The sequence below is a fragment of the Brachionichthys hirsutus genome, chromosome 8, assembly GCF_040956055.1.
Source record: "Brachionichthys hirsutus isolate HB-005 chromosome 8, CSIRO-AGI_Bhir_v1, whole genome shotgun sequence".
Classification (NCBI taxonomy): Eukaryota; Metazoa; Chordata; class Actinopteri; order Lophiiformes; family Brachionichthyidae; genus Brachionichthys; species Brachionichthys hirsutus.
The window spans coordinates 6567711-6591918 of NC_090904.1; the positions used below are offsets into that span (position 1 = coordinate 6567711).

At 41.4% G+C, this 24208-nt stretch overlaps 1 pseudogene; it reads left to right on the plus strand.

Annotated features, from left to right (window-relative positions):
* The first annotated feature begins 722 nt into the window (after positions 1–722).
* LOC137898078 (ubiquitin-like modifier-activating enzyme 1) lies at positions 723–24081 on the plus strand (annotated as a pseudogene).
* Positions 24082–24208: the final 127 nt, after the last annotated feature.

The following is a 24208-nucleotide window of genomic DNA, read 5'->3' on the forward strand; positions in this document are numbered from 1 at the left end:
AAGACCGGAAATGCAGCTGTCATTCTGTCTCGCTTTTATAGTGATGTTCCTCCAGAGGTGTTGCCCTTGAATGCCATGCACGCAACAAGGAAGTATGAGAGTTACGAAATCTGACCACTTCGAATATGTCCTCATCGTTTCCTTTGCAAGAGTTAAGGAGTTTCTCCAACTTTTCCCACTCAGGATTTCAGTGTGTCACGTTTAGGAGAAAACTCCTCTCGTCCACTTGAAGAATTTCTCTTCTGTTTTTCGCCTGTACAATTATTGCCAAAAATGCATTCTTCCTATGATGAGGAATGGAGCTTCTCCTCAGGCAGACATGCAACTGCAGCCAGGAAGCTGTGAGAGGAATGTGTTCAGTGAGGCTGCAGACCATGTCTAGTAAGCAACAAGGCTCATAAAAATAGCCCACTACAGCAACATAAAGGAGCATTTCACCCACAATTCAACCCAAACATTTAGAAGGCAATCCACAATACATTTCCAAATAGAAATTGTATTATTAGGGTGAAGAATTATAGATCCAAAAGTTAAACATCTACCACTCATTCCAAAGTTCAGCAATCGCAGACTTTCTGAGAGGCCTTATTCCACAAAATTCAGTGGGCTTTTGCATACTTTACCTCTACCTCCAGACATATTCATGAACAAATCCAGCTTTATAATGTTAATGTGATATAGAGGACGGTTCAGTTGAGGCACTGCAGACGCTCTGAAGCGACATGGCAGTAGTTGTCCTGATTGGAGTTCACCGGGGACATGTTCCCACAACTGAGATATCGAGAGTGAGTAAATCAAACAAACCGTCAAAAACAGCAACGCTAGGGCCAGTGCATCCAGTCCTTGACTCTACTGGGGCTCCTGTGTAACGCAGAAACAAACAACTATGTAGCCCATGGGTCAGTGCAACGTCCCATCCTCAAGATTTACATTTGACGAGAGAGAATATGTTTCGTTTTTGATGTTCTTTTTTTTTTATTATTACCAGAAGAATCTCCAGAGATATATTAATGTCTGAGATCAAAATCCCAAGAGAGGATATAAAATAACATTTCCAAAATGTATAAATTCCATGGATTAATATCTGGCAGTTACTTGTTTACTGTACAAGGATGTTTTTGTAAATTCATTAACTCATTCAGGTTTGTGAAACGCCACCACTATAGGCTATTGTATGCTTATTAATTGACGACTGATTGTATGAAAATGTCTATTAGTTGTCTGGTCAAAGAAAGTTGCATTTCTTGCTGAAGTTGTTGGAAATTGCGACAAATCTATATATACTATGTTTTCTGTGTAGTCCTCCACCTCACGGCCATACCTGCCTGGGAATGCCCAAGTGGCACTAACTTTGACCTGCATTTGCAGTGAAATCTGAAGCGCATTGTGCCGTATTAATGTGTCAGGCTGTAAAATGCAATGCAATATGATTACAACCCTTTAAGATAATTGGCTTACTGTAAACCTTACCGTAAACTACAGATCAAACAAACAGACATGAATGAAAACGAACAAACACGACAGCTTGCTCCGCCTGTTGATGCAGCTGTATAGCTGAACTGACAAGGCAGTCTCCACTGACTAAAATAAGTGGCCACAATTATTCTCCTTCAGAGTAGTTGGGTAGATGATAGAATAGAATACGGTGGTGAAATGTGTATTTATTTCTAGTAATATTCTGAAATACAGGGCGAAAAAACATACAAATACAGCAGTTTTGCAGGTGAATGATAAATCTGATGCCCAGTGATTTACCATGGTGGTCTCTATACTGTATTCAGTGGTCTTTAGAACTACTGAATGCAATTATATCTAACTGTTTTGGTATGTTATGCAAAAATAATTCTAGCATTTTTCATTCAGTCTTGAGTGGACAGTAAGAAAGCACCGACGCTGCAATGGAATGAAACGACACCGTTATTTAAAAATGGGAACCAAGAAATTGTAAACTCACTACAGCTACAGACAGATCTTAGTAATGGCTTGTTGTGATAAACATAATGTCGTCTGTTTACTGGTGTGATACTGAATCGGATCCCAGGTTCCCTTTTAGATGTACTGACGTGCTATTTTGTGTTGCGCATCCACCGGACCAGGATGAGTTCGCTGCCTCTGCGTGATGCAATGATGAGTCATTCCTGGTTACTGCCGGCAATAGTGAACGTTTATCACTGTTGTCATCACCATGGAAAAAATTATTGCCTCCAGGTGTATTTTAACACAGATACAGATCTGCCCTTCCGCCTTTGAAAATTCTGGGATCTCTTATGATGGAAATTTTGAAGGTTTTGGATGTTGAACACAAAACATCTCCTTCTTCTCGTTGTGTTGTGAGATTATCAACAATTAAGCACAGAGAAATATGCAACACTTTATTAAAAGATCCTTTATGGAATGGTAAATTACAGTGGGGGCTGTGGGAAGGTGAAAATGCCGTCGCTGATCAAACAAGGCTCTGGAGAAAAATATCTCACTATGAGCGTCCCAAAAAGTTCCTGAAATATATCCGTCTAGAATTTGTCAGGATTAAGAAAAAATGTCAAGCATATAATGTTTAATCCCAAACTGTGAAAACACTTTTGAATAGAATCGGCCAGAGAATGTTCAACGACTCAAGGACTCGAGATGAATTTCAAATTCCATGATTTTCAATCGGATCACAGATGGGAGTGAAAACCAGATTCACAGAACAGCAGCGATTCCACATTCTAAAACAGTCATACATCGCCCCCTAGTGGCCGGGTCAGAATCCTGAAAGGATCGATCCCATCAAAATGTTCGCCACTGGTGACTTCAAGAGCAACAGGTCTCAAATCGGTGACATCGATGAGGGATTCTACTCCAGACAGCTGTAAGTGTACGAAACTTACTGATCAGAGGTCAGTTTAATTGCATTTATTGACTGACCCTCTTGTATTTTGACGTGCGCCCAGGTACGTTCTGGGTCATGACGCCATGCGCCGTATGGCCACGTCCAATGTCCTCATCGCAGGCATGCGTGGGCTCGGTATGGAAATAGCCAAGAACGTGGTCCTGTCCGGGGTGAGGTCCGTTACCGTCCAGGATGAAGGTCAGGCAGGCTGGAGCGACCTGTCCTCTCAGGTAACCGCGGCGTTAATCTGCTTACAAGACCCGAATAAATAAATCAGATCATAGGATGCAGGGCGACTTGGCTCCTGTGAATGCTTTCATTGGAGGTCTTGCTGCTCAGGAAGCTATTAAGGTGGCATTGACACCTCCATTCGCTTTATTTCTCAGAGTATGACAGTGCTATTGTTATTGTTTCAGGGCAAAAACTGCTCCCGGTGCAGCTCAGTTTACCCGTGAGAGCTTTCTTCCTGAAGCTTTCTCCTTAATGCATTTTGTGGCTGCAGTTCTTCTTCTTTTTTTTTATTCTTCATTTGTACACTGTTCTTTGGACCATTAGTACGGAGCCCCTTAGGGAACATGAGGAGGGGAAAAAATATATATTTTTAACTCTAATTTTCTTTTCTTTATTTCCTCCTAATGTCCCCTAGGGGGCTCCGTACATTTCCTGCCTGTCAGTAAAGAAAAAGAAAAATTCAGTTTGAACATTTTGATCAAATCTGCAAACAAAGTAACACCAACAAAAACATAACCTCTACAGTGAAGATGATTTCCTTCCCCAGCACAGTGTGTGTGTGTGTGTGTGTGTGTGTGTGTGTGTGTGCGTGTGCGTGCGTGCGTGTAGATCATTGACCTTTATTCTTTCACATTACTGCAGGCATGTAGTGGGAAATTTAAGCCTCTTCAGCAGTGGCTGTATTTTGATGCACTGGAGTGTCTCCCTGAAGAGGAGGACAGAGTGGCAAAGTGCTCTTATTCAGCCGTATGTAGTATGTAGTGTATCCATATAATTCATATGTGTATTCTGTTACACACAGGAATACTCTCAATGCGATTTCACCATTTGTTTTTCCTCCGACAGAAAGGCTCGCGGTACGATGGACAGATCGCTGTCTTTGGGTCAGCGTTCCAGGCGGCGCTTGAGAGGCAGAAGTATTTCCTGGTGAGGGCAGGTTTGCTATTTGTCCAGCAGAGAGCACACTCTGCACTGGAATGCAGGCGCGCCATCTGCGTTTGTCTTTGATCTTGTCTGGTGTTAATACAGGAAATGGCTGCGATTCAGGCGGCATTTCCTGCCAGTGTTGACCCCTTGGTGTGCAGGGATTTTGCACTCGTGCCAAACCCTTTCTCTGTTTCCTTTAAAAGTGTTATTTGTAAAAAGTGTTTATATGCTTTACCTGTTTAATTTTATGCCATTCATTTCATTACAGAAACTACCAAACATTTAATGTGACACAGGCTCCTTTTTCATTGAAGGCTGGAGCTGGTGCCATTGGCTGTGAGCTTCTTAAAAACTTTGCCCTGACCGGACTCGGTGCTGGAGAAGGAGGCCACATTACTGTGACGGACATGGACTTCATAGAGAAATCCAACTTGAATAGACAGTTCCTGTTCAGGTCTCAGGATATTGGGGTGAGAAAATGCACCAGAGGATCACATTTGTCAACATGGCAAAGTGTCCCATGTGCCATCGTAGCTCAGTGGCTCCTTTCTGACCTGGTCAAGTGGAAGAGTCAGAGGGCTTGACTAATGGGGCAGGTTGGGGTTGAAGGTGTTGGGGGGGGTAGCCAGTATCCGATTACACAGAGCTGCCATTTTCGTCTTTTGTGATTGTTTTGTTTTGCAGTTTACTCGGGTCTGAATGAACAATACCTAAATATCTTATAACAGAGTGGAGGGCAGCTGTGATTCTTAACTGTTCCAAATATGTGGGGGGAAATGTGCTGATGCCAGTGTTATATAATAAATTAGCAGTGAGATACTAGGAATATAGTGTCTCAACAGTTCAATAAGCAGTCAGAGTCATTAAAGACAAAGGTGGGCCTTTAGGTGTTCAGTTAATTTAATAGAAATATATCAGAGCAAATCTAGATCTGCTTTATTTATGCATACATTTGCAATTCATTACAATCTCCATTTATTTGCCATTGCCACAATAAAAAAAAAAGAAAATCTGGCTTTAATATATTGATCATCCACATTCGTTCCACCTATTCGCTCACTTGATTGTCAATAGAAACCAAAATCGGATGTTGCTGCCAAAGCGGTGTGAGAGATGAACCCACGGATGAACATAGAATCGATACTTCAGCAAAGTATACAAGGCTCGGGAGACTTCTGCGCATGGTGAGACTTCCTATCGTGACTGTTTAAGATCATTACTTTCATTTATGAAAAGGAAAACGGTCAGCTTTAAGAAATAACCTCTTTAAAATGACATAAACAGTCTCATTCTAAGGATGTAGTCAGCCCAGTATCATTCCATCAGAGCTGCTCGGACACTAATAATAGTTTATTTATAAAGAAGTGCTTACATGAATACAAAAAAGTATAAAAAATGTATACAAATATTACATATTTTCAAATGGACCATACATTTAAATATCTATAATTATTGCCATATAAGGTTGGATGTTTTTGTATTATGGAAGATGTTGTTTGGATGGCTGTTTCTGTGAGATTTATTGTAATCGCCCCTCATTGTAGAGTACATTTACAGTATTGTTCCGTCTTCAGACAGAAGAGACAATAGTGACTACAACAGAAAGTGTACTCACTGCATGGATGTTAAAGTTCTTGGATGTTTAGAAAGGCCTTAATGAGTAAGACAGACCTCTTTATAGTGCAATCAAGAAAACAATCTGTGTGGATGGTTCCAATTGGCTGGTCGTATACATACCAAAGTCAGTGTCAAGGTCTCTGCTAGTGAGGTTATGGAAAAGAACAGTCATATTTTGCTGTTTTATTCTTCCTCCCATGCAGCTGTTAGAGCTGTGACTCAGAATATTCCTGTTTAGACATGTGTAGCTCCACAATGAGGAGGCAGATCCCTTCGTTGGTGAGCTGCACTGATCAGTACGCAAGGATTTTCCCTTTTTTTACTTTCCGGGTCAGATCTTCTTCCCACTTTTAAACATTTTGCTGGGAAAGTAAAAAAATTCAATCTGCAGGTTAAACCTTTTAATAAAAGACGTTCAGATAATGCCATTCTTCTTCTTTTTTCCACATCAAGTGATTAGCACCATCTTCATGTGGTATGTTATTAAATTGTTGCACTGCTTCCTCCAGTGATGAAACGTTTGTAGAGCGGACGCTCGGTCATGGAGATGCAGAGGCCCTGGAGGTTCTTGGAGGGGTGTGGGGGAGTGTGAAGGACATGAATGACGGAGGACAGCGTCCACAGAGCTGGGAGGACTGTGTGACCTGGGCACGTTGCAAGTGGGAGACGCTCTAAAACAACTGCATCTGCCAGCTTCTGCACTGTTTTCCTCCTGGACAGGTAAAGCCGCACCACAGGAAGAATAATGACTCGCTCTATAGCCAGCGCTGTAAAGCTCTACATTATGATTATGGGCACTGTTGTGAATGTACAGTAGGCTGCCGGTGTATTAAAACGCTGCAGTGTAGCATCAGCCCAGCAGTAATACTAATCGGTGCTTCTTGCTTTCACGCTTCTCCTCTTGGAGACCTTCAGCGCATTTCCCCAGGCTGAGAGACCATTATTACCCCTGTCTGAAATGTAAACCACTGAAAGCAATTGCTGATAAATATCGGGACGCCTCTGAGGGCTTGTAATCTGGCGAAACATGCAGACGGAGTGATGTCACGCGTTGCTGTCACACCTGGAGGGGCACGGATCAGTGTCAACCCAAACAGACCCTCACTAACCCCGGATCCCAGTCCAACAGCCATCCCTTACTGGTCTCATGTGTCCCTCAATGGTTATAGAAACTCATTTGAGAGAGAATAGTCTTCTGTTCTGTTTACGTTCTCCAAATCTGGTATACAAAGTCATTTATTGCACGACATAACGTGTGCCTTATGCTGGTAAAATGAAACGGGTTTTAATTTGTACGCAAATCCAACAACACGCAACACTTGTGTACTCTGTGGAAGTTACAGCAATCATTTCCCACTTCTCTTTTTCTGTCCTGAATACCTTTGACTGTTTGGTTGTCATTGTCCTTTTTGGACATCCACTTTCAGCCACAAACTTTCTGAGGAACTATGATAAGGCAGCTAATGTCAGTTAAACAGACACAATCCAAGCTGCCAGATGCTGGTTGCACGTCACGGCAGATAACGACCGCTCATTTAACCTAACGGCTCCTTTGCAGCTTGTGGGTCCCTGCGTACGGTAGATGCTTCTGGATGTGTGTTTAAACTGTGACACCTGGAACACTGTGTGGATCTGAGTCATTGTTGAAGCATCTTTATCCCGATCAGAGGCTCGGTTGCAGATGTGAGGCCGGTCTGTTTGTTATTATTTATTTATTTATGTAAGCAGATACTGATCTACTTTTCAACTGAAATTCTCAAGCACAAGATAATTCACACACTCACTCACACACGCATTATTATTATAATATCGATAAACTGTTCCTCTTGTGATGAGAGAAATGCAAGGAGTTATTGAAATGGTCATCTAAAATAAGAGCATCTAAATCCCTGCCTTTGTGAACCTCATTTCATTTGCATGCTGTGTAGTATTTAAAAAATTCTGCGAAGTTCAGTGTTAACAGGAGATACAACTAATGGTGAAATGCATTTTTGTAGTCAAACAGCTCCATACAGTTTGTTCAGGCGAGCCGGCTCACCTTTTTTCATAAAGGAATAATGAGTGAGAAATGCATCACCTGACCTTATGTAAGTATAATAATGTGTCTGCCTGTAAACCATCTAAGTCCTAATTGTGAAAAGCAGCCTGTGCCTGATGCATCTTGCTGCCACAGAGGAGCCCCGTGAGGACGACTGCCCACCAGTGGGGCCAGAGCCTCATCTTTCTCAGCAATTCGGACCATTTGGGAACTTCAAAGCTCTTTAACCTCATTGTTCCTTTATCAGACGTACAAATTGTGTTGTCAGCACTGCACTGATAACAACCTCTGTGTGTCTGAGCAACAGAAATGCCAGCAGGCCTCTTGTCGTGTCAGGAAAAAAAAAGCAGATAGTTGTGTGGCGGCGTGATTTATTGCTGCGGCCCGATGCTCACTCATCGAACTTGCATCGTTATTGCACTGCGATGACCATAAAAGCTGTATCTGTATCATAGCTGTATCTCTATGTATCAAAATTAAAGGCAGCGTGATGTTTTCTCAACTTTTTACTTGTTGTATTTGATCTGAGGTCAATGTGGAATAATTCTTCTTACAACGGTGACGGGAATGAACAGGGATTGTATTCACACACTACATTACTATTGTATTTTGAAGAGCTGCTGTGATTAACATTACTCTGATTAACATAGATGGTATCCCTGTGATGTTGTCCCGCCGCTCATCAGGAGGGTAATAGGCTTTTCTCTGCGTCTCTCTAGGTGACTGAGAGTGGTCTACCATTCTGGTCTGGAGTCAAGAGATGCCATCACCCACTGGGCTTTGACCCCAGCAATGTGAGTGGCATTTCTTCCTTTTCCTTGTGCAGTAGTAATCCTGCCAGGCACCGTAAAACACTCAACAGTGACTGAAAAATGGTAGTATTTGATGTGTAATTCTGTCTATATCCGTGCTGGTAGAGGAACGAGGCTGATCAAGTCATGCCTTCTTGTCTGATTGTCACACTGACTGGTTTTACAGTTGTGTTGGTTGCAAACATTTTATTTTAAATATATATTTTTCTATGGGTGAAAGATTTAGTGTCTGTTTACTTGACTAATGAAAACATAGATCCTGCAGTCCATATTTACAGGCTTTGTATAAAATTGATACCCAATGATCTTATAGTATATTTAGTATGTTTAAACTTATTTCTTGTTGAATTGCCTTGTTGATATCATTTATTTGAGTTTGGTTAATACATTGATTTCATTGTTTTAGATCACCCATATGAAGTATGTAATGGCAGCAGCTAATCTGTATGGACAGCTCTACGGGGTCAGTGGGACAAGAGACCATGCGTCTTTCAGAACGAGTGTAGAGTCAGTCCGTGTTCCGTCTTTCACCCCCAAGTCCTCCGTGAAGATTCATCTCACTGACCAGGAGCTTGAGGAGGATAAAGCGCAGGAAGGAGATGATGCTGGTGAGCTACTTTAGCCGACTATTGTTTTATGTAATTGCCTCACTTTCTGTTTTCAGGGTTTCTTGTCTTTATCGTCTCTTTGTTTTTACACCAGAAAAAGCACGACTTGAGGATTTGAAAACAAATTTGTCTTCACCATCTCTGAAAGACTCAACCATGCAGATGTTCCCCATCGACTTTGAGAAGGTAGGACAAGTGTGTGTGTGTGTGTGCTCTATGCTAATCTTTAGGCATTTTCAGAATGTATCTTGACCTGAATCTTTGCTTGTTTCTTTATTCACTTGCCATCCTATTCCTAAAAATAGCGAAAAGAAAACTTCAATCAGCGGGTCACAAAGAATAGAATTATTATCTTTATTTAAGCACATTTCTTTTGTGAATTGTGGTACATTCAGGAACTTGGGACAGAACAGGATGACATATTAGTAAGGAAGGGTCCAGTATTTGGACACTTTGGGGTACTGGGCCACAGCACAGTCTCGTGGTAGTTCCCTCACTGATCTGCAGCCAGAATAGGTTTTGAAAAAAACTTGGCTTGAGCTGAAGCTGATCCCTCTTATTGAACCGACACTACACCTTTTGTTAAGAACTTCCTGTAGCTTCCAGCTCTTACCAGATTCAAGGTTGTTTTTGGGCTATTTAGGCTCCGTCCATAAAGCCATTTTTGAATGCACAGGTCCCGTCAGAGCAACCTGAGTGCTGACTGAAAAACTGTCACCAAAGGATGCGGTCTGAAGGGTTTTTCCATCATATTTACTACAAAAGATTAATATATAGAACAAGACATAGCTCAGACAATTACTGTACCCCCACCCACCTGGATATGCTGGAAAATTGGGGAAAAAGAAAAAGACAAAACAACATCAAAAGGAATCTACCCTGAGTTGAATACTCATATAAGTTGTTATTCTAATAATATGTCCTTTTCACCAATTATTATTCACCAATAATATTTCACCAGACTCACTAGACCATAAGATAAAAGAATTAAGCAAAATAAAGACAGACAAGGTGCAGCTGCTGCAGCTGTAGACTGAGTGTTGGAATTAAGAGCCTATGAAAGCAGTGCCAATGAGGGTCTGGTAAAGCATCAAGTGACTCAGGTGAAGCCGTAATGAAAGAGTATGAGGTAAGTCGGGTACATATCAAATGTCATCTTGACTAAGTTTGAGGTCCCCTTCTCTGGATTCGACTCCAAAGTCTTGCTGAGGAGAGGTGGAATGTGTGTAGGAGGGTTTCAGATGCATCAGGTTGCCAGTTTGGAGCGTCCTCACAAGCCCTACAGCCATCCCTGGGTGACAGTTCCCTGCCAAATCTTTGAAGCGCCGTGGTAGAAGAAGCATGACCTCAATGGCCACGTTGATGACAACAGAAATCTGCTGCATTCTGATGGGGTGACCAAATCACGCATTAGAGTGATTAAAGTACTCTGCAGCAAAGACGTCGAAGTTCAAAGTGGGACTTGCATCCCTCGTGCTGTCGCATAGCACGGATTTATTGATGTATATAAAGATGCATCTCTTTCTTGCATTTGAAGCTCTTTAATTGAATGACTGGTTTACAGGATGATGACAGCAACTTCCACATGGACTACATTGTTGCTGCTTCTAATCTGAGGGCGGGGAACTACGACATCCCTGCTGTCGACCATCACCAGGTCAACATTTACAACATTTTCAGTGAAATCTTTGAGAAGGGCTGATAACAAGACAGAGGAGGGTCAGTGAGATGAAGCTGAGGTGAGAGACGAGAGGTTAGAAGAGCTTAGAAAACACAGCCGGCTGCTCCCCTGCCTTTGGGTCGTGTTTTTAGTCGGTGCTGCACACAGTTGCCCCAAATCCACAGAAACAGCCTTCTCACCTATTGTTCCTAGACCAGAACTAATCACAGCACTTTACCTGTCGCCTGGGAGGTGACACTTGAGCCGGGCCTTGTGTCAGCCGTTGGTGCAGACAGTCAAGACAGATGGAGGATTGGGGGGGTGGGGGGTACTTCAGACTGAGAGGGCACAAAAGAGGGTTACCCTCGTGAAATCACATTGAGGTTTCCTGCCCTACATTTTAAACATGGAATTTCCTCTCTGTTTGGCAGAGTAAGCTCATTGCTGGGAGGATCGTCCCGGCCATAGCCACCACCACATCTGCTGTGGCAGGACTGATGTGCCTGGAGCTGTATAAACTGGTACAGGGTCACCAAAAGATCGACTCTTACCGGACGTGTTATTTTGTCCTGGCTGTTCCGCATTTTGTGTGGTCCCAGCCTCGTCAGGCCAAGCCCTTCCAAGTGAGTAACAGCTTTATGAACCTTGAGTAAGACTTTTCAAGCCAACAGACTCTTACTATATGTATGTGTATAATTTAAACCTACTGGGAGATAATTCTGTTTGGTCCTTTGTAGGTTTCCATGAGCTTTGAGTCATGAATGAATGCTCTCAGAGTAGGACGCCACTATTAACTATCAATCTCCTGCAGAGTACGTTGGTGGAGGTCATGCACAAACTCACCTATGTCTGCTAAAGCAATAAGAATTCAAAGTTAAAGAACAGGAGCTTATTCTCTAAAGACAGAGTCCTCTCAGGATCAAATAAACATTCATGTTGGATATTATTAGGTCAGATTTGTGAGTTCGTGTGAGGTTCTTTATTCGGCTTTAAAACACAAACACAAATGCTAACCTGCCAGATTCAAAAGCTGCAAAGTTCTGAGGGTCACTTTTTTTTTTTAGATCAAACCTGGAAGGGTATCCAGGTAAATAATATCCCTCCCCTTGCAGGCCAAACTCATTTTCTATGCTTGTCTCGCCTTTTGGAGGGACTCATCAACATCTCGCCCTGAGCATTGAACCCTTGACACACCAGAGTCCCTGGAAGCTGGCGAGTGGGTTAACGCTGATAATGTGGGACACACTGTGCACTGACTGGGATCCCTGAGACAGTGTAGGCCTGGTTTCCACTTTGGCTGCAGCTAAACATGCTACAGCTGCATTAACGGCTGCTGTGATGACGGAGGCAGCTGTGAATTTCTGCACAGTTGTGAAGTTCCACGCATAATCTTTTTCTTAAATACAAAGACCCCGATGTCTCTCACAGTTGTCCATAAACTTGGTCAAAGTGCTTGCACATGGTTTTGGTGGGGTTTTTTTGTTTTCTGAAAAATGTTGGCCCAAAAAAAACACATTGCAGCATGGAACGTTCTCAGTGAATTATTGCAGTCACACAGAATGTATCTGACATCATCCCAGCCAGAGGCGCAGATTCAGACGTTAGATTTTCCAGACCCAAACTCTCTTAGCAGGTCAAGGCTCAAACTTGTTTTCTGTTCAGCAGAGGAGCACAAGATGGGACACCAAAAAAGAAAGCTCTTCTAAAATCAAGGTTAACAGTTTGAAGGTTATGAACAAATGTGTTAAATATTTGTTCGGCAAATAAGTACAGTAAGTGAGGAATATGCAAGGTTACACAGAAAGGGAGAGCGAGAGGAAGGTCGTTGGCTGCCAGATCTTCAGCCATCTGAGTGGGAGAGGCCCGAATATCTGCCAAACAACATGTTAGTTTTCAGCCTTCATCATTAGTTAACATGTTAAGATACACGCTTGGAAAACTCAGTTCAGCTTTGTGATTTGTGATAATTTATGCTGTATATTATAGTAAATATCGTTATCAGTCATGTCTGTGTTATTGGATTTGCCGTTAAAAATACAACTGAAGAGTAACTGAGTGATACTATTTTAAATGATGAAATAAATAATCATAATTATCATCCTCAAAATCCATCGTCCATCCAGTTTCTAAAAATCAAGGCCTTCTGCAGTTATATGGGGTTGTTGAAATGTTGGACCATCACTTTCTGTCTCGTACTAAAATGTGTAAATGGAAATTTATGATTTCAATATAACAGCCTTAAAATGCATCACAGCAATCACTGAAGAAAGAATCGAGACGTACATTTTACGCTCTGATCTGCCTGGAGATTATAGAAGGTTTTATTAGTCAGCCTTTGAAGCAACTGCAGACATGCAGCTGTTAAATATCTCTGATCAGACATGCAGTATCAACAGCTCAGTTTACTTTTGCAACGACTTTGTCTGCTCCCCTTATGAGAGCAGTCTCAGTTCATTAATATCAAATAACACCCACATATCACTGGTTAAACTGGTGTCCCGCCCAGTGCCCATCCAAAACAGAGTGTATTTTAACCACCACATCACAAGCACTTGCCAGATACAGTTGCCATAATGCAATTTCCATGACAACACTGAAAAGGAAACGATATTCTAGGGAGGGGATTTGTGCGCTGGAAATCTTTTATTATTCTATACATAACATCTTTAACCCACTTTTTAACAAACTAAATTATTACTAACTCTTCCACTCTCTCTTTTCAAGAGATTTTTGCTTTAAAGCAGCTGTTTCCCAAAATAGGAAGTTTGCCCGTCCTCGCCACCCCCCCGGCGGCACCCCCCGCCCCCCCCGGCTGCTGTCCCCGGTTACGGAGACAGAAATATGTAAACAGACAGCAGGCTGTACTTGCCTGCTCGACACTGTAATTCTTTACCATCTTTTTCCTCCTTATGTTTATATTCTTCAGCGAGGGGCCAAGGCGCTGGCCATTGAAGGAGTAAACGCTGGCAGCATTTCAGATGAAAATCTGTAGAATGGTTCATAATGGAAATCATTTTAGTGCCTTTCAGCTAATTGTTTTACTGTATAACCCACAACAATCTGCTTACTCAAACCACTACTCAACCAGCCATAGTAGCCACGGCTGTTTGGCACAGAAAAGTCCATCTATCCCCTTTGGAAAAATACCTACAAATAAAATCCGAGCGAGCACCTAGTAGGCTAACATATTGTTGCATTGAGCAGCTAAACAGCCAGGAATTTCCTTCAGGAATTTCCAGAGATCAGAAAGGCTTCAAAAGCACAAAACATATTGGGCTTACAGTACCTGAGCAACCATAAATGTATGCCAAATGAATGTTCTATGCGTCTTGTACGCAGATTTTACACAGAGACCATACAAAATATTTATTGTCCACTGGTTTCAAGAACTGAAAAAGAGAGATGAATACTGACATAAATGTGCCCCTTGTTGGCTCAAATATTAGTTGGTAGGCCTAAATTGATGTCAGATCAGTACAGCCAATGCACGCCTTATTATTGCAGAAAGCAAAACATCCTAGATATTTCAAAAGCAACAAAGATTAATAATGAGTGCTGGGCTCTTGCTGCTGTAACTGAGCTGCAGCCTCAGTAAAACAGAGGGGAAACATCACCCAAGGCCAAGACAGAGGGGTGCGTGTCTCAGCTAGGTGATAAATACATCCGTCCCAAGCCCCTCCTGCAGCTTGCCCAACTCTCCGTAACAGCACATGCTGTCTTTACTTGTCTGCAAGGCTGCCTGTTGGTTGTCTGCCAAGGAAACTTTTTCTTCTTTTCTGTGTCTGTGGACAAATGCTCCACACCTTGGTCTTAACTTGGTGTCCTTTCACACTCCTTTGGTGTCCGCATTGCCCAGCTTGATCTTTCAGTTTCTAATTGAATCGGCCGTGTTGGAGGCAAAGACTCAAGGGCGTCACTCCGAGCATGATGTTCAACAGTGGTTCTTTGTTAATTGCCCGCAGAAATGATGGTGATTTCCTGCCTTCACAGGAAGTTAACTATTGAAACCAGATTTCTCTGTAAACACTATTTGATGTCCCAGGAGGAGGCAGAGAGTTTGTATTGAACTGCTCCAGTATCTGTTTCAAATGGCATTTAATTCACTCTGTAAATAAGCCTACTTGATATTGTGCAATGAAAAATTAAGAAGACTGTTTTAGACTCTTGCCACTTGCAGTAGTCGTTCACTTTAAGCTAATCATGTTTTACATGTAGAAAATTAAACCTGCAGCTATTTGATATGGGATGTAAGCGGTTGCATGTGTGTAATTAATGGCCACACATCTGTCTCACAAAAAAAACAAAACAGGTAGTGGCTTAGAAAGAGAGAACAACAAAGGGGAAGATTTCCCTCTTCATGTGGTTGAATCTGTGTTGACGTCCTCAGACTGTGCCAGTAAAGAAAGACGGGTGAACATGATCCACGGGCCTCTGTGCACTGCTGGATGCTCCAGCATGGAGCGGCATTGTGCTGTTTGTAACTCAAGCCCCGGACATGAATAGCGCTTGTGGGATAGTGAGTAATCTGTGATCAGCGTATTGATGGCTTGTGCCTTCTGTTGTTTTCCAGGTTTAGGTTTTGAAGTCTCCTGCTCCTCATTGATCCATCACTGCTTTGCCTGCCCTTTTGGATCACATGTATAACAGAAATGTGGCATCAGATAAGTTAGAGGAAAAGAGTGGGCAGACTAATTTAGGGAGATCTTTGAGATAAAAGACCGTCTATAGATTGCAATTAGATGTAAATTCTGGTTTGATTCAAATGTGTGCTTCCCTTTTAAGGCCTTTGTTACAAAGATACAGGAGTGTTGCCATATCAAATGTAGCCTTTGGCTAATCAGGAGTGTCATCTGCTACCTGATCACTATTGATCACCACCGTCTTCAGACTAAAATGGAGAAACAGATGGCAGGGATCTCTCACTGCTTTGCAGCTTAGCAGTTTAAAGAATAAAAAATACACTTTTCTAAACAATTTTAAGGTAGATTAACAGCCATAAACTGCATGTTTTGAAGAATGGCCGCTATAGGTACTGGCTAAAAGCGAAGAGGCAGCTGAGCAGTACTTGTCAGGAAAGTGGCAAGTTTAGCACGAAATAAAAGCAGCAAGCTCCTTTTGAAAACCTTCCATTGACGTGTAAAAAAAAAAAAGCAAACAGAATCTCAAAGTGATTGTCTTTCAAATGAGGAGATAACAGCACTCCACCTGAAAATGACCTGGAACAGAAGGACTAAGTCAATAAAATGCTCCTCTTACAAATGGGCCACTGGCATGCCGGAGCCTGCCAATGACAGAATGACAGAATAACAAAGCCTTAACACTTATAAAGTGATGAATCTGCAGCTTTTTTAATTTAAACTGCTATTATGTAATTTCAAATTTCCAACTCATCCCTCATTGGTCTGTAAATCAAAGTATATAGCAAAAACAAATACATTGTAGGAGCATTGTGTAACTAAAGGGGGAAACATCCAACTAGTTCACTAATCGTCTGGAGGCTCCCATATGTGACCTGACAAAGAAACACGTGAATGCGTTACAAAAAATATTCTTACAAGTCCAGGGACTAGGATGATTTTTCCCCTGAAACGACAGAGAAAAGCGTATTTTTGTAGGCTCCTTCCCGTGTAGTCAGACAGGTAATAGCGTTAGGAGCCTGAAGCCACTACTTTTGAACGTAATGCAATATTCTTACCCTCTGCTGTTCAGCTGTAGCTCGCAGCATTGATTAAATGCTTTTGCGTTCAAAGCTCACCTCTCTCCAGTTACATGCCGTAATGCAGCTCGGAATGTGTGTGCGATTTATTGATATTTGCGAGTCAATATGGGGCCTGATTCTCATTTGCAGTTAATACGCTGTAAGCTTCGCAAACAAATAAGAGTGAGACACATATACGGCCTCTGCAGGGCATTGGTTACCTAATGGGGCAAATTAAAGCTGCCTCTTCGCAGATTCAGCCAGGTTCGCTTTTGCATTCGTTGAGAAATTCTAATCACACTATTGTCATTATCTAAGTGAAATGTAGAAAAGAATTTTAAAATAAAATATTATTCATATCATCATCATACACAGGTTAAATAGTACTCCCTTTTTTTTTTTTTTTACATATTTTATTACACTCCCAAAAATAGTGTTGATAAAACTTGGAATCCCAAGGACACCTTAATAGTTAGTCCTTCTCCTAGAACAACACGACACACAGTGCAACACATCTGTCAGTTCAATTAGAGATTTGGGTCTGCAAGCAGTAACTAATGTCACTTCAATGCACACATCTCCAGCAGAGACGGCAGCTGTGGCTCAGCGGGAGGTAGAGTGGTTGTCCACTTATTAAAGGGTTGGTGGTTTGATCTGCACATCCTGCATTCTACCTGTTGAAGTGTTCTTGAGCAAGGCACTGCAGAGGAAGAATATCCCCTCTGTGGGATAAATATTGCAATAAGAGTGAGAAACTCGGGTTTTGTCTGAGACCTTGATTTGTCCCTGATTGTGGGTAATTCAATTCAGACTTCTAACGCGTCCCTCTGGAGCTTTGATGATACAGATTTAGAGAAACGTATTCACAGAAGCAGTAGTACTTACTGTTCCGGCAGGCGTAGGTGTGCACAGTTTGTGCCTCTTCCCTTTAAATCTAGCACAGATACTTTCCAATACTGTAACCACGACAACAGATTTTTGATTTCAATGAGGTAAACTGGTGTGTTTCAGTTTAATGGTGGATAACAGTGACATGAACATGGAAAAATAATACAAGCTAAAATGATTAATATAAAGTAATGATATCCAATTGCCGATCAAGGAGGAGGAATACATGAACATAACATTCAGATAGATGCGCAATAATTTCCCAGGAGCACTGGTGACCTTTACAGCAGTGAACTTCCATCCACTGATGCATCATCATTGACTCTGTGCTGTCAGTGACGTAAAGGAAGCTCTGTTAATGCTTGATTGGGTGAAGAGGACATTGATTGTCCAGTTATGTTTCCAGTAAATGCAGTGATTGTTTGAAATAAGATAGTTTCTCTTGTAAGCATCCGATGCTGATGCTGTTGTTTAAAACGTTCTGTCTCATCCAGCATGATAATGATAATATAAAACACGCTATATGTGTTGCTATATAAAGTCATTTCAACCCAACAAACATAAAAATCGTCTGATTGGGGGGGAAAACTAAATATGATATCCATGTATTTTTTCCCCCAGTATGTCTGAAATAAACTTGCTGCATACTTGCTTGAACAGCAACATAAATCACACAAAGCATTCAACATCATCGCTCCTTTATGTTCAGATGTTCATTCTAATCTAGGTCACGAAGGTCTTTGTTTAAAACTTCTCAGCCTGTCTACAAAATCAAAACTAGAAGAGATTAAGATGAAAGCTCATGAGGAAAAAACAAAACATCCCCATAGATCCCACGTTTACCTCCTCCAAATCTCACTTTAAAGCCCTTCGAAAGAAAAGAGCTGCCTTTGAACAAACAGACGTGTAGCTACAACGGGCTGTAAAGTTTCCATGGCTGGGACTGTGGTCAGATAATGACGCTGAGGCAGGAGTTCCTCAGCAGGGCTGTTTCTTGTGGCAGATTGCAGGGAGGGTGACTTATCAAGCTTTGCGTACTAAACACAGTTTCCTATCTCTAAATCAGCCCATTGTCTTAAAGGGCAAGACTGTAAACCCACATTAGCCTTAGACTAGACACGCAGTGATCTGTGCTACAATGACCAGCATGATTGGATTGAAGTTGGGTGCAATCAGACTTGGATTCATTCTAGCTGAACTTCCTCTGGCTCCACAACATTCCCATGCCCTCACATTTGTCTGCAGTCAGAGACGTCTATTTTTGGGTTCCTTCAATCAGCAGCCCGCATTGTTTTTACAGACTATACTGTATGTCAGGCCCTGTGTTGATACACGGCCTTAGATCCAGGCCAAAAATGAAGTAATGGCAAATTCTAACCCCATTATTAGTGAAAACGCTCAGTGTAAAAACAAACAACAACTTGATAAATTAATATGAAGTTGACAACAACATAAACGTAATGTAAAGAATGATACTAAAAGTTCAAGACTCTCACTGAGAGGAACTTTAGAGCATCCGTAAGAAAACACCGTGCAGAAAACACAGACGCTGATTAAAAATCTGGAAGAATTAAGCCATGTTTAAAAACTACTGTCAATTAAGGGCGATGGAGAAATTTAATTTTAATCTCAGAAGCAGAGAACGAGAAAGAGAAAAGGGACGAAACAATATTTGTGGCTGAAGTCAATACAAACATTTTAATTTTTAATGAGACTTTCATTGTGTAAGAGAAACTGGAAATACAAGTCACATGTGTAGTTTTGAAATGAGAAGCAGGGAGAAAGCGTGAAATGTCATTTTGGTCTTTTATTGTTCTGGAAAGAACAGCTGCGTCACATTCAAGGGGAAGTTTAAAGCCCCATGTTTAATACAGAATACAAAATGTGGACAGCAGATGAAGAGACCTGGCTGTCCTCCAACAGCAGAGCAGACAGAGAATAAACCTATAAGTCCACCACTGTGGTTTTATTCCACTCTTTTCTGTCAAGTGGCCATTTATCTCTCGCCCGTCTCTGAAGTTAAACTCAGTGTGGCCCACTCAGCCAGAATCCTGACTGCCAGCTCGGCGCTACGCTCAACCAGACGTCTTCATCCAGGAGACACTCAGGTGGATGTGAACATTGCACTAATGAACAATCTGGCTTTCCAACGCATCCCATCGGGGACTCTCTCATGTGTCATGATTACTATTTTTAATATGCACAGATTCACTCGACAGACTTTTACTGCTTTTACATTGAGCCGGCTAGAAACATTTACATCCTGGCAGAGGTTCCACGACAAAAAGGATTCTGCAGTTGTGTTTGTGGGAAACAAGTTGTAATTGTTTCCAGCAGCCGCTTTCGTACCAGATTTCTTTACTTATTCCCCCCCCCCCCCCCCCCCCCCCCGAATGTTGGAACGCTGACGCCACACTACGTTGAAACTGATGGGGGTAGTTGATTTGCTTCAGGTTCAACAGATGAAAGCGAGGAAGGGATGCTTTGCATTGTGTGAAAAACCCTGACGTGAAGTCAGTGAAGGAGGTTCATTTTTAAATCCAACAATGAGATCATTCAAATAATGATATTTTATAATATGCATATAAATGTTTCGGTATAAGATATTTTCCACCAATACAAAGTTTGCGGTTCTGCTGATAAGGCTTCCTACAGGAACATTAGAAAACGTTACAAAAGACGTAGACAGGCTGTTGCATTTGAGAAGAAGTAGACCTTGAGTTTGTCGCCATAACCCTAAAACCCATACATGGTGGTGGCTGTGAGGGCTGGACCACAAGTTCCCCTTGGCTGCTGGAGCAGAGTTAATTGGAGCCAGGTTTAGTCGGAGTGTTTGGTATTCACTTCCCGAGCCAAGTTTTGATCTCTCGCCAGTCTGCACCCGAGAGCAGTGTCATCTGACAGCATGATAGATGTCTGTGTAAAGAAAACTGTTTCAGGTCAGTTTGTTTCTGTTCATCTGGATATGTCTTGACTTTGCATTTCTTTCATACATTAAAAATATATATATATATCAAAATATATTTTCCTGGAGCTCTGAGAGTGGCGTAAAACTCCAAACCGGTATTTATATGAGAACTGCTAATTAAACTAGTAAATGACTATGAACAGCAAACAAACATGAACCAAAATTAATGTAGGCTGTCTGCTACATGAACTTGATTACTCTAATTCAACTATTCACATTTTTGTTCAGTCCAAAAACACTGTCGCAGCTCAACAAACACAATAAATCATCAACATAGTCATTACTTCATCGACCTAATAAAAAAAAACCCGCAAACAACACACATCTGTTAACAGAAGAAGACGGGATAAAGCTGCTATGATAGACCATCATGCATTGCTCCCTGTGCTGTTTAAACAGCCACGTGTTTTTCCAAACATGAAAGGAAGGCAGGAAATTTAGAACAAAAATGTCCCCTCAAAGCTGGAACTACAGCAGCCTGAAGTTTAATCTGGAAACTTGTCTGGAAAAATGCCTACATTGTTATTTCACAGCTGAAAGCAACACATCTCTATTCACACAAATGCAGATTATATATGTCTCTTTCTTCAGCATTTACACTAATGTCTTCTTCATCAAACTGCACTGACATGGCTGCATATATTTTAACAGTGTGGAATGAAGCAAAGGAAGCAAGCAAAGCCGAAGCTGTAACTGGAGAAAAGCAGGGATTCGCTCAATCGTACGCGAGGAAGCATCTTCTTGACCTCCTCATGGCTTGTTGGGGTCTTTGTGCAGCTGCAGAAAGTTCTCAGCTGCTTTAGAATAGGGTGATGAGAAAGGCTTTCTGTCTGTGATTGTTCAATGGACCCAAACATCATCCTCATATCACTCACAGTTACCAGTACTCAATCTGTCAAGTTTGTGTGTGTGTGTGTGTGTGTTACTTGTCTATCGGCAGGTCGCAGGAAAGGAATACACCCTGTGGGATGACTTCCTTGTTGAAGGCAGATGTGGCGGTCAACAGGAAATGACCTTGGGAGATCTGCTGCAGTATATCAAGGTACAGCCTCCGTATTCCTCTCCGAAAGGAAACGCATACTTTCTTCACGCCATGAGTTACTCAGTGCGTATTTTTTATGCCTTCATTCCCCCTAAACATGTTCACCTTCCTCTTGTGTACGTAGCACCAATTGTTTGAAATTCATGGATCATTTGCTCCAACCATTCAGGACTATAGATTTTACTTCCTGGAGGAAAGTCAAACTATTTTTTTTAACCATCAATTTTCTTCAGATGAATGACAACAGTATATGCAAAACTAACTGAAAGGCTGTACTGATAAGACAGGAACAAGTAATACTCAATATATCCTCCAGTTTGACAAATGTGGAGCCATGATGCCGCCATCCCATCCCAGGTCAATATGCCATTAATATTTGGTAATTATCACAAGGTCTGTGTCTTTTTTTTAAGTACGGTAGGTAAGAATAGTTTGCACGAGATTAATGTTTAAGATAATGATGTAGGAGGAAAATATGACAAAATACCAGTCTCAAAGGTTCTTGTAAATGACGCCAGTAAGCCATCCTACTGTCCTCATGTATTCAGGACATTGTTTGAATTAAGCAGATGCATCAAGAGAGACAACATACGTTTCTGAAATATCACTCAAGTTCCTAATTGACCTGCAGATACATTTCCTGGCCTGTGTTCTGACAATACACAGAGTAAATACATTTGTAATGGGCTCCAGTCCTTGTTTAACCTTCGACTGGCCTGGCTTCCTGTGGTTTGTTTGTGAAGACAACGAAGAGCTTTCTGAACTGCTGGAGTTGTTTAAGGTCAAAGGTCATCATCAGACCTTTTTTTAGAAACTGCTTCTGTAGTAACACATGGAGGCGATGTTCTACTCTCTCTTTAATATATCTCTTTGTGTTTTTTGTACAGATATTGGACATTTAATTGCCATTTTGTGTCTGCGCAGGAAAAATATGGCTTGACTGTCTCTGGTCTCTTCTATGGACCAGCTGTCTTATACAGTGGACAAGAGGAGAGACTCAAACACAGGTATATTCTCTTAAGAACGACACTGGGCTTGGTTTTCCAGGAATATGCATGCAATCCTACACACAAACAATCCCAATGCGCAGACTCCCTTTGTTTGATTAGATGTCGGTGGCAGGATGAAGTGTTTCCTTTCAGCCTGTGAGGAGAGAGCTTGCTGACACACTCGAATGCATCGCTGGACACTTGACGATTGAGACGAGCTCCTCTATGTTTCCTTCTCTTAGCTGAGGAAGATACGTAAACAGTTAAATTAGTCTGGTGTCTTCACTGCAGTTGAGACAAACACTGTTTGGGCCAGCTTAAGACTCTGTGCTTTTCTGTTTTTGCCATTCAATCCTCTGGGGTGCTGTCTGGTGTTGGTTTTCTGTACATGTGGACAGCCGGCTGCGCATGATAAATGCCCAGTCCTGTCATCGCTTCCTGTGCTGTCACCCTGCTGCAAGCTTCCTGTGTTGGGCAAGCAGCCGGGGCGGGTGGGGGGGGGGGGTGTAGAATTTAAAATCTGAGATAACATGATAAGCAGTATTTAAATTACTTTGTCCCAAGAGCATTCAATTCAGTCAAATGTGGAAAAAAATAGTCACATCAATGTAAAATAACATTTCAATTTGAAGCAAATTTGACCAAATCTGGACTATTTTCAGTCAGGGATTTATCCGTATTGGGTGTGATAGTATTACCAACAGCAGGATAATATGAATTTGTTCATATATTTTTTGTTTTTAAGATTAAGCAATATTATGAGAGTTTATCAATCAGTTATGGATAACAAGCTGTGTTCCAATGTGAATTAATTGTTTAGGTCTTTTTATGGGGGTAAAGCCCAAATGTTTATTGTCTTTTGTTGGCTATGAGCTATTAGCTAAATGAATGCTACGGCTATTAAAATAATTTTAATGTCCCATAATTTGTTCAACTGATAAACTTTTCAATTTCTCTCACATATATCCTTTATTTTTGCAGCGTCTGACGTGGTAAAAATGGTCATGAAGAAAGATGCTGGATTTAATCCCCTCATTCCTTGAAGATGAAGACTCTGAGTTGGTGCCAACCATCAGATACCTGCTGTGATGCCTTCAACATTAAGAGCAGTCATCACACAGAGATGCTTCAGTAACCATTCAAACGTAACATTCCTCTGACATCTTATTAGTTTTTAGGTTACTTGAACGGCATTTAATACTGTCAAATGGGTGGTTGCTTTTTTTTTTTTTTGGTCCCGTTTCTTTTCCAATGTCGCACAATGATCATTTTTTATTGTTAATCATAGATAAGTGAATAATTACACCTCAGTGTTATTTTACTGCCCTCTTAATCATGTCTTAATAAATATCAAGTAACCAAATATCAGTATACTTTTGACTAAAATTATCTTTTATTTTTTTTAACATTCTGCTTAATTTTAGGTTTATATTTAAAATGTCTCTTTGAGAGGTCTGGCTAAGAGGTTGTGCAGATACTTCCCGAGGCCTTTGGATGAGATGAGCTGGTGCTTTGGGCCGGATGCTGCTATCCTCTGCTCATGGGTACCCCTCCCAGAAGAACCTCAGAGCTGGTGAAAGAAGCGATGGATCCATCTCTGAGGCCTTCTTCTTTTATGTCTCGCTGTTGACCCTCATGTTGACATCTTGGAAATGCTCTGCTCTCTCAGGTGTGAAGCTAATCTCACACCTGAAATAAAGAATAATCTGAAATCCTCATTTGAGATTCTTATGGGTGTAATGTTTTTACTGGTGATGGAAGGATGCTGTTTTAATGCAATAAATATGAGTCAAAGAGGAAACTTTGTTTATCTCTGTTGTTGACCTGCAGAATTAAGTTCTGTTCTTGATAAACATAC